The sequence below is a fragment of the Chiloscyllium plagiosum genome, chromosome 19, assembly GCF_004010195.1.
Source record: "Chiloscyllium plagiosum isolate BGI_BamShark_2017 chromosome 19, ASM401019v2, whole genome shotgun sequence".
Classification (NCBI taxonomy): domain Eukaryota; kingdom Metazoa; phylum Chordata; class Chondrichthyes; order Orectolobiformes; family Hemiscylliidae; genus Chiloscyllium; species Chiloscyllium plagiosum.
The window spans coordinates 12,391,052-12,400,192 of NC_057728.1; the positions used below are offsets into that span (position 1 = coordinate 12,391,052).

General features: G+C 40.0%; 1 protein-coding gene across 12 annotated transcripts in view; it reads left to right on the forward strand.

The window, feature by feature from the left end:
* The window catches only part of LOC122559522 (ataxin-7-like protein 1), a 244,320-nt gene that overhangs the window by 181,616 nt on the left and 53,563 nt on the right, over positions 1-9,141 (forward strand). The gene's annotated exons all lie outside the window — the stretch shown is intronic.

Sequence of the window (9,141 nt, forward strand, 5' to 3'; positions counted from 1 at the left end):
CTGGAAAAGCATAGAGATGTATGAGATTGACGTTTCGAGCGTAAGCTCGTCATTCCTGATGACTCTTCTGCTCCTTGGATGTTGCCTAACTGGCTATGCTTTTCCAGCGCCACATTTTCTTTTTACCCCTTCCTATTCATATCCCCATCCAGATCCCTTTTGAATGTTTTAATTCTACCAGCCTCCATCACTTCCTCTGGCAGCACATTCCATACATGCATCACCCTTTGCATGGAAAAGTTGTCCCTTAGGCCTCTTTTAAATCTTTCCACCCTCACACTAAATCTATGCCCTCACCCCAAGGAAAAGACCTTGTCTATTTATCCTATCCATGCCTCTCATGATTTTATAAACCTCCTATAAGGTCACCCCTCGGCCTCCAACCCTCTGGGGAAAACAGCCCCAGCCTGTTCAGCCTTTCCCGATAGCTGAAACCCTCACAACATCCTTCCTATAGCAGGGAGACCAGAATTGCACACAGAATAAGCATTTTCAATATTCAATGGCTGTATTTGCAAGAGCATCATAGTTAAAAACAGCGTTTTTGATAAGTTTTATTTTCAATTTAATTTAAAAATATAATACTAGAATAATGCACTATTAGAATAATATGAGAAATATCTAACAGCAAAAAAAAGGCATTTGGTATGCTTTCCTTTATTGGTCAGAGCATTGAGTACAAGAGTTGGGAGGTCATGTTGCGGCTGTCTTTTCCCTGGAGTGGGGGAGTCCAGAACTAGAGGGCATATGTTTAGGGTGAGAGGGGCAAGATATAAAAGAGACCAAAGGGGCAACTTTTTCACGCAGAAGGTGGTACGTGCATGGAATGAGCTGGCAGAGGAAGTGGTGGAGCATGCTACAATTGCAACATTTAAAAGGTATTTGGATGGGTATATGAATTGGAAGGGTTTGGAGGGATATGGGCCGGGTGCTGGCAGGTGGGACTAGATTGGGTTGGGATATCTGGTCGGCATGGACGGGTTGGACCGAAGGGTCTGTTTGCATGTTGTACATCTCTATGACTTTATGACTCTAAGTAGATTACCTGTGATAATACTCCTGGTAAATTCAATGATTTCGCAATTTATAATAGCGTGACCATTCTAGCATAGACTGAATTATCATTGTGTATTATGTGTTTCAAGACACCAGCCTCTGATTGCGTTAGTTAACTCAATCTGAGCTCACAAGAAGTATTTGCTGTTTGCACAAGTATTTCTGATATTTGAGGATGCACTTGTCATTTTCAGGCTAAAGCTAGAAAGCAGCCAACATTTGAGGATTGGCATGCCTCTGTAACAAAGCTGGGCCTCTGAAATGTGATATCTGAATAAAAAGATGTATTATTTCAAGATGTGAATTCATCAATCTCCTGCACAAAGGAAGATAGACTTTGGTATTCATTATTACGACATGATGGTGAACCCTTCTGTTAATTAAGCCAAAGACCCAGAAGAGCTCACCTCGCTTCTTAAACTGTTAAAATATGAGTGACAGAGAACTCCCAAATTCCACTATTTCAAGAAAACAGTATTAATTTATTCCGTATTTCTAAAAGTGAACGTTAAACGATAGCTATTCAAAACTCTAAGCCACCCTTTCTCTTAACTGTTTATTATCTGCCTCCAACTCTATAACAATATACTGTTCCAATAAAAAAAAGTATTAAAATTACATCACCTTAATTTCATAACCACACACAGGCTGTTGTTGTTGGTATCTCTCTCCTTCCGGCTGAAGATCTCCCAAGGTTGTCGCCTTTCTTTTACTCCAAACATTTTTTATATGAAAAGGTAGATAGTGTTTTGATGGCAGTTATTTAGTCTGACTTTCAAACTGTGTGCCTTTTTTTATCCCCTCAACACCAGATCATCTCATTGGTTTGATGTGGGTAAAACAATAAATTCAGATTCGATTGGGGTTTAATATCCTAGGGCATAATTTAAACTGGTTAAATTCGAACTGTTGTCAAAATAGCAACCACCTCAGGCATCCATTTTATAGCCAAATGTTTTATATTTTCAATTACACTAGGAGACTGCTAGTTAGTTATGTGGCAGGTGCTTGTAAGCTCTCAAAACAGCATTTGTTCTCTCTTAAAGATGCAGTACACGCCTTCAACTTCGTAACATCTAGTCTGTAATCTTGTTGGCTCAATACTTTCTGGCTTCATGAATTGGAATGGGCAGGTTTTATAAAAGATGTGTCAAAACATTCTGTTGGTTTACCACCCGAGCTCAAATTGTCAGAAGATTTCTCTCTCTCAAGCTGTAATGTTAGAACATAGAACATTACAGCGTAGTACGGGCCCTTCAGCCCTCGATGTTGCACCGACCTGTGGAACCAAACTGAAGTCCATCTAACCTACACTACTCCATTCTCGTCCATATGCCTATCCAATGACCATTTAAATGCGCTTAAAGTTGGCAAGTCTACTACTGTTGCAGGCAATGCGTTCTGCGCCACTACTACTCCGAGTAAAGAAATTGCTACAGACATCAGTCCTCTACCTATCAAGCCTCAATTGAAAGCTATCTCCCCTTGGGCTAGCCATTGCCATCTGAGGGAAAGGGCTCTCACTGTCCAACCTATCTAACCGTCTGATTATCTTATATGTCTCAAGTAAGTCACCACTCAACCTTCTTCTCTCTAACGAAAACAGCCTCAAGTCCCTCAGCCTTTCTTCTTAAAACCTTCCCTCCATACTAGGAAATTTCATAATAAATTTCCTCTGAACCCTTTCCAAAGCTTCCACATGCTTCCAATAATGCAGTGACCAGAACTGTATGCAGTACTCCAAATGTGGCATCACTGGAGTTTTGTAGAGTTGCAGCATGATCTCATGGTTCCGAAATGTAGTCCCTCTACCAATAAAAGCTAACACACCGTATGCCTTCTTAAGAACCCTATCAACCTGGGTGGCAACGTTCAGGGATCTATGTATCTGGACACCAAGATCTCTCTGCTTATCTACACTACTGCGTGCAATTCTGGTCTCCTTCCTATCGGAAAGATGTTGTGAAACTTGAAAGATTTACAAGGATGTTGCCAGGGTTTGAAGATTTGCGCTATAGGGAGAGGCTGAACAGGCTGGGGCTGTTTTCCCTGGAGCACTGGAGGCTGAGGGGTCACCTTATAGAGTTTTACAAAATTCTGAAGGGCATGGATAAGATAAATAGACAAAATCTTTTCCCTGGGGTGGGGGAGTCTAGCACTAGAGGGCATAGGTTTTGGGTGAGAGGGGAAAGATAAATAAGAGACCTGAGGGGAAAGATAAATAAGAGACCTAAGGGGCAACTTTTTCACACAGAGGGTGGTACGTGTATGGAATGAGCTGCCAGAGGAAGTGGTGCAGGCTGGTACCACTGCAGCATTTAAAAGGCATTTGGATGGGTATATGAATAGGAAGGGTTTGGAGGGATATGGGCCAGGTGCTGGCAGGTGGGACTAGATTGGGTTGGGGTATCTGGTCGGCATGGACGAGTTGGACCGAAGGGCCTGTTTCTCAGCTGTACATCTCTATGACTCTACCAAGAATCTTATCATTAGGCCAGTACTTTGCATTCCTGTTAGTCCTTCCAAAGCGAATCACCTCAGACTTTTCCATGCTAAACTCTATTTTCCACTTCTCACTCCAGCTCTGCAGCTCATCTTTGTCTTGCTATAACCTACAAAATCCTTTGTCACTATCCACAACTCTACTGACCTTAGTATCAACTGCAAATTTACCAACCCATCCTTCTATGCCTTCATCCAGGTCACTTATGAAAATGACAAACAACAGTAGACCAAAAACAGATCCTTGCGGTACACCACTAACAACTGAACTCCAGGATGGACATTTCCCATCAACCACCACCCTCTGTTTTCTTTCAGCTAGCCAATTTCTGATCCACACCGCTAAATCACCCTCAATCCCATGCCTCTGTATTTTGTGCAATAGCCTACAGTGGGGAACCTTAATCAATGCCTTATGAAATCCATATACACCACATCAACTGCTTTACCCTCATCCACCTGTTTGGTCACCTTTTCAAATAACTCAATAAGGTTGATGTATGACCTACCCTTCACAAAACTGTGTTGACTATCCCTAATCAACTTATTCCTTTCTAGATGATTATAAATCCTATCTCTTATAACCCTTTCCAACACTTTACTCATAACCAAAGTAAGGCTCACAGGTCTATAATTATCAGGGTTTTCTCTACACCCCTATTTGAACAAGGGGACAACATTTGCTATTCTTCAGTCTTCTGACACTATTTCTGTAGACAATGATGACATAAAGGTCAAAGCCAAAGGCTTGGTAATCTCCTCCTTGGTTTCCCAGAAAAGCCTTGGCATCCATCCTTCCCAATCAGCAATTATTGTCACATACTTCATGTTTCATCCTTACCTCCTATCAACTGTTTCCCTTTCATGTCCCCTCACATCTTCACCTGACGAAGGAGCAGTGCTCCAAAAGCTTGTGATTTCAAATAAACCTGTTGGACTATGACCTGATGTTGTGTGACTTCTGATCTTGTTCACCTCCACCTCCACCTCATAATAAAACTAAAAAAAATTATAGATGAAACTTGAATTCTTTTGGGGAAAATACAACACCACTTAATGTCAAAAACATAGTTATGCAGCCTCAAGGACTGTTTGACACTTGTTTTTATTTCAAAGATCATGCAGGAAAAGCAAAAGTGCTAATTTGGACCAAAGTGAGAAAAGGGAGAAGAGCAGACAAAGTATTAGCTAAAGCAGGAGTAAAATTGAAGTGAGGGAATAAGGAAAAGAATAATGAATGCAGGAACAGTACAACAATCGGATATTAGGTATCAGCTACATAGAATAATGTAGTATTTACAGCAGAGAACAGGATATTTGACCTTAAAGGGTCCACACTGGTTTTGATCTCGGTGTAAACCACCCCATTTTTCTCTAGTCTTATCAACCTCTCTTTTCTTTCTCCCGCCAGGATGTATTTATCAAGCCCTTTACTTGCATCTCTTCTTGTCCCTCAACTATTTCTTGTGATCGTGAGTTTTGCATTCTAACCACTCTGAAGAAAATGGTTTCTCCACAATCCCCTATGGGATTTATTAATGAGACTATCTTACATTTACGGTAACTAGCTGTAGCAGCAAATAGATTAGGCACAGACTTGTTTCTATCAAATCATTTCATAATCTTAAAGATCCATCAGGACATCCCTCAGACCTCTTTCTTGTAATTTCTGCTGTTCAGTTGTCTTCCTCTGGCAACAAAGTCCACCGCTTTGTTTGCTTTGCTTAATGGCCTTATTAACTTGTGTTATTACTTCAAGTAATTATTGCAGAAAAAAGTAGAACCAGTAAAGAATCTGCCAGAGTGGAGAGTTTACTAATTTGGCCAGTGCTGTTAAAAATTCATTCAAACAAATTTATGTCCGAGTGGGTGCAGAGCACCTTCATATGTCATTTGTGGAGGTTGGTGTAAGCAGTAACATCAAATAATCTGAGTAATGTTGAAAGTAAGCAAGCGATGAGTTTGACTTGGGGCAAAAGTTGAAAGAAATCGCAGTAATACATGCGAATGTACTGACCAATTAAGAGAATATCCATTGGTCAAAGTGTGTTATCAAATTAATTCTGGGGAGATAGACATCGCAAGTGAGGTTGATATTTATTGCCTACCATCAGTTGACCTTGAAGAGATGGTTATGAGCATTCTTTTGGAATACAATGTTAGTTAAGTGTGAAATCATACATTTTGGGAGGAGTAACAGCCAAATAGATTATTACTTGAATGGTTAAAATATTGCAGCATGCTGATTTGCAGAGGGACCTAGTGTAATTGTGCATAAATTGCAGAAAATTGGTCTGTAGGTGCAACAAGTAATTAAGAAGGCAAATGGAATTTTGTCCTTCATTGCTAAAGGGGTTGAACTTAAAAGCAGAGAGGTGATGTTACAGCTGTACAAGGTGCTGGTGAGGCCACACCTGGAGTATGATGTGCAGATCTGGTCACCTTACTTTGGAAAGGATGTACAGGGACTGGAGGGGGTGCAGAGGAGGTTCACCAGGTTGATTCTGGAGTTGAGGGGGTTGGCTTATGAGGAGAAGCTGAGTAGATTGGGATTATATTCATTGAAATTCATAAGAATGAGGGAGATCTTATAGAAACATATAAAATTATGAAAGGAATCAATAGCAATAAAGAGGATGATTCCACTGGGTTGGTGGTAAAGTTTCATGCACAAGTACATCCAGGTCCCTCTGCAAATCAGCATGCTGCAACATTTTAACCATTCAAGTAATATTCTATTTTGCTGTTACTCCTCCCAAATTGTATGCTTTCACATTTACGAACATCGTATTCCAAAAGAATGCTCATAACCACCTCTTCAAGGTCAACTAGGACAAGAGGGAATGGCCTCAAGATTGGAGGAAACATGTTTAGAACTGAAGTGAGAAGGAACTTCTTTACCCATAGGGTTGTTAATCTGTGGAATTCCTTGCCCAGGGAAGTAGTTGACACTACCAAGGTAAGGTAGATAATTTGTTTGAAAAATAAAGGACTTAAGGGACATGGTGAAAAGGCCAATAAGTGGAGCTGAGTCCACAAAAAGATTAGCCATGATATTATTGAGTGACGGAGCAGGCTTGAAGAGCCAGGCGGCCTACACCTGCTCCTAGTTCTTATGTTCTTAACACCTTCTGCGTGGTGCAGTTTTCACAGTGCTGAGAAATATAGGATTCCAAAGTTTTTGATTTGTAAAATGTGGTATGTAGATGCACACTTCTGATTTTCAGATTCGGAATTTGAAAAACACTTGTTGTTTAAGCCTGAAACTGATCTCTTCTTCTCTTTTTTTTTAGTGTTATTTTATTCTACTTGTCTGTTTATTTTGGTCTAATGTTTTTTCTTAAATATTTTCTGAGGCCTGGTTTTGATGGAATGTTTATATGAAGTTATGAACCGAGAGATATGTTTGGCTGTTGCTATATTCTCTGAGTTCCACCTCAAGAATCAGCATTTTCCATCTAGTGGCAAGCAGTTTGTTCCTAGAAACTTTACCACAAAGTTGTGAGTTTCAGATTAGCAATGATGTGTTGACAATGCCTGGTGCTGAATTTTTGCCAGTAGCATAAATGGATTAATGCCTTTGGAGTTGCCCCTCTCATTATAGATTCTTACAGTACGGAGCCAAAGATAAATGATGCCGATTATCATTGAGAGCCTTTTGCTCAGGTATCAGGTGGGCAGTTTTGTACAGATGCGTTATATAATTATGACATTGCTAGTCTCTACAGATATTTTTTTCTGATACCAAAGAAGGACTGTATTCAGAAAATTAGCAACAACTGCATTTTACTCTGTGCACAAATTATTGTTTAGGTTTTGTTGTAACCTAGTTTTTAAATTGGCCTCTTTAAGTTCAGTCACACCAGTCTCATTATTATATAATGTAAGGCCGCTTTAACTTGGAGCCAGTTGTCAAATTTTATTCTGATCCCTTTTGAATATTGACTTAGACTCTCAGCCTTCAGTGTTGACTTTTCGTGCATGTGCTGAGTTTTTCCACTTAAACATTCAGGCACACTTTTTCAGTGCGCTGTCTGCCAGATAATATAACATCTTTAAACTTCTCTTTGTTTGAAGCTAATGTGAAAGAAAGTTTCTTGTTTCTTCATTGCTACTGTTAAGAAATTCAGCGCTCTTGCTCTAAACAGTTATTGTGACAATTTCACATCACTAATTCTGGTTGTGACACCATATGACTGTAAGCCTCGAATTCTGTGTTAACTCATTTTACTGATATGCTATTTCGCTAATTAGTAATCTTGAATGTTAAAGGATAATAATTTTAGAAATTTAATTTTTTCAACGAGATCTTTTAAATCACCTTCATGTCCCTTTTTCTTATTTTGATTGTGGAGACAGTGCTCTTGTATATCACTGCACTGATTATGCCTCAGGAATAAGATTAGGCAGTCGAGGGCCAGGGGATGGTTACACCATGGAAATAATTACAGCTAAGTTGGCTTCAGTAATACTGAAATCACGATTACTGAAATCGGGAATGGGAACCTTAATCAGTAACTTTTGCTGGCATCTCTTCCCTCTCGTTACGCTAGCACAGGACATTTGAGGCTGATAATAATATCTTCATCGCTGTCTGGCAGAGATTGGCTCTTTCAACAAAAGGCTGTCTCATCATTATTGCTCAGTATCATAGTGCAAGGGAGACTGACTAGTTGAGCTTTTGGAGAGGATGAACCAAATTTATGTATTATTTATTTATAACAGACAATTTGAATATTCAATCACTTCTGGTCATTTTGATATATGGTTATTTTTCAAACATCTTGAAATGTTTAACCCAACTGATATGTGTATAAAAATAGCTCAATTGAATCAAGAGTTAAATTATTGAAGTTAAACTTAATGGCACACGAAAGTATATACTGTGCCTATAACCTTTTCACTTACTATTTCTGTAGAATGTTTTTTCTCTGATGCCAGAGAAGATCTGAATTCAGAAAAATACCAACAACTGCATTTTTCACCTCTATGCACAAGAGTCATAGAGATGTACAGCATGGAAACAGACCCTTTGGTCCAACCTGTACACACCGACCAGATATCCCAACCCAATCTAGTCCCACCTGCCAGCACCCGGCCCAGATCCCTTCAAACCCTTCCTATTCCTATACCCATCCAAATGCCTTTTAAATGTTGCAATTGTACCAGCCTCCATCACTTCCTCTGGCGTACCACCCTCTGCGTGAAAAAGTTGCCCCTTAGGTCTCTTTTATATCGTTCCCCTCTCACCCTAAACCTATGCCCTCTAGTTCTGGACTTCCCGATTCCAGGGTAAAGACTTTGTCTATTTATCCTATCCATGCCCCTCATAATTTTGTAAACCTCTATAAGGTCGCCCCTCAGCCTCCAACGCTCCAGGGAAAACAACCCCAGCCTGTTCAGCCTCTCCCTATAGCTCAAATCCTCCAACCCTGGCAACATCCTTGTAAATCTTTTCTGAACTCTTTCAAGTTTCACAACATCTTTCCGATAGGAAGGAGACCAGAATTGCATGCAATATTCCAACAGTGGCCTAACCAATGTCCTGTACAGCCGCAAGATGACCTCCCAATTCCTGTACTC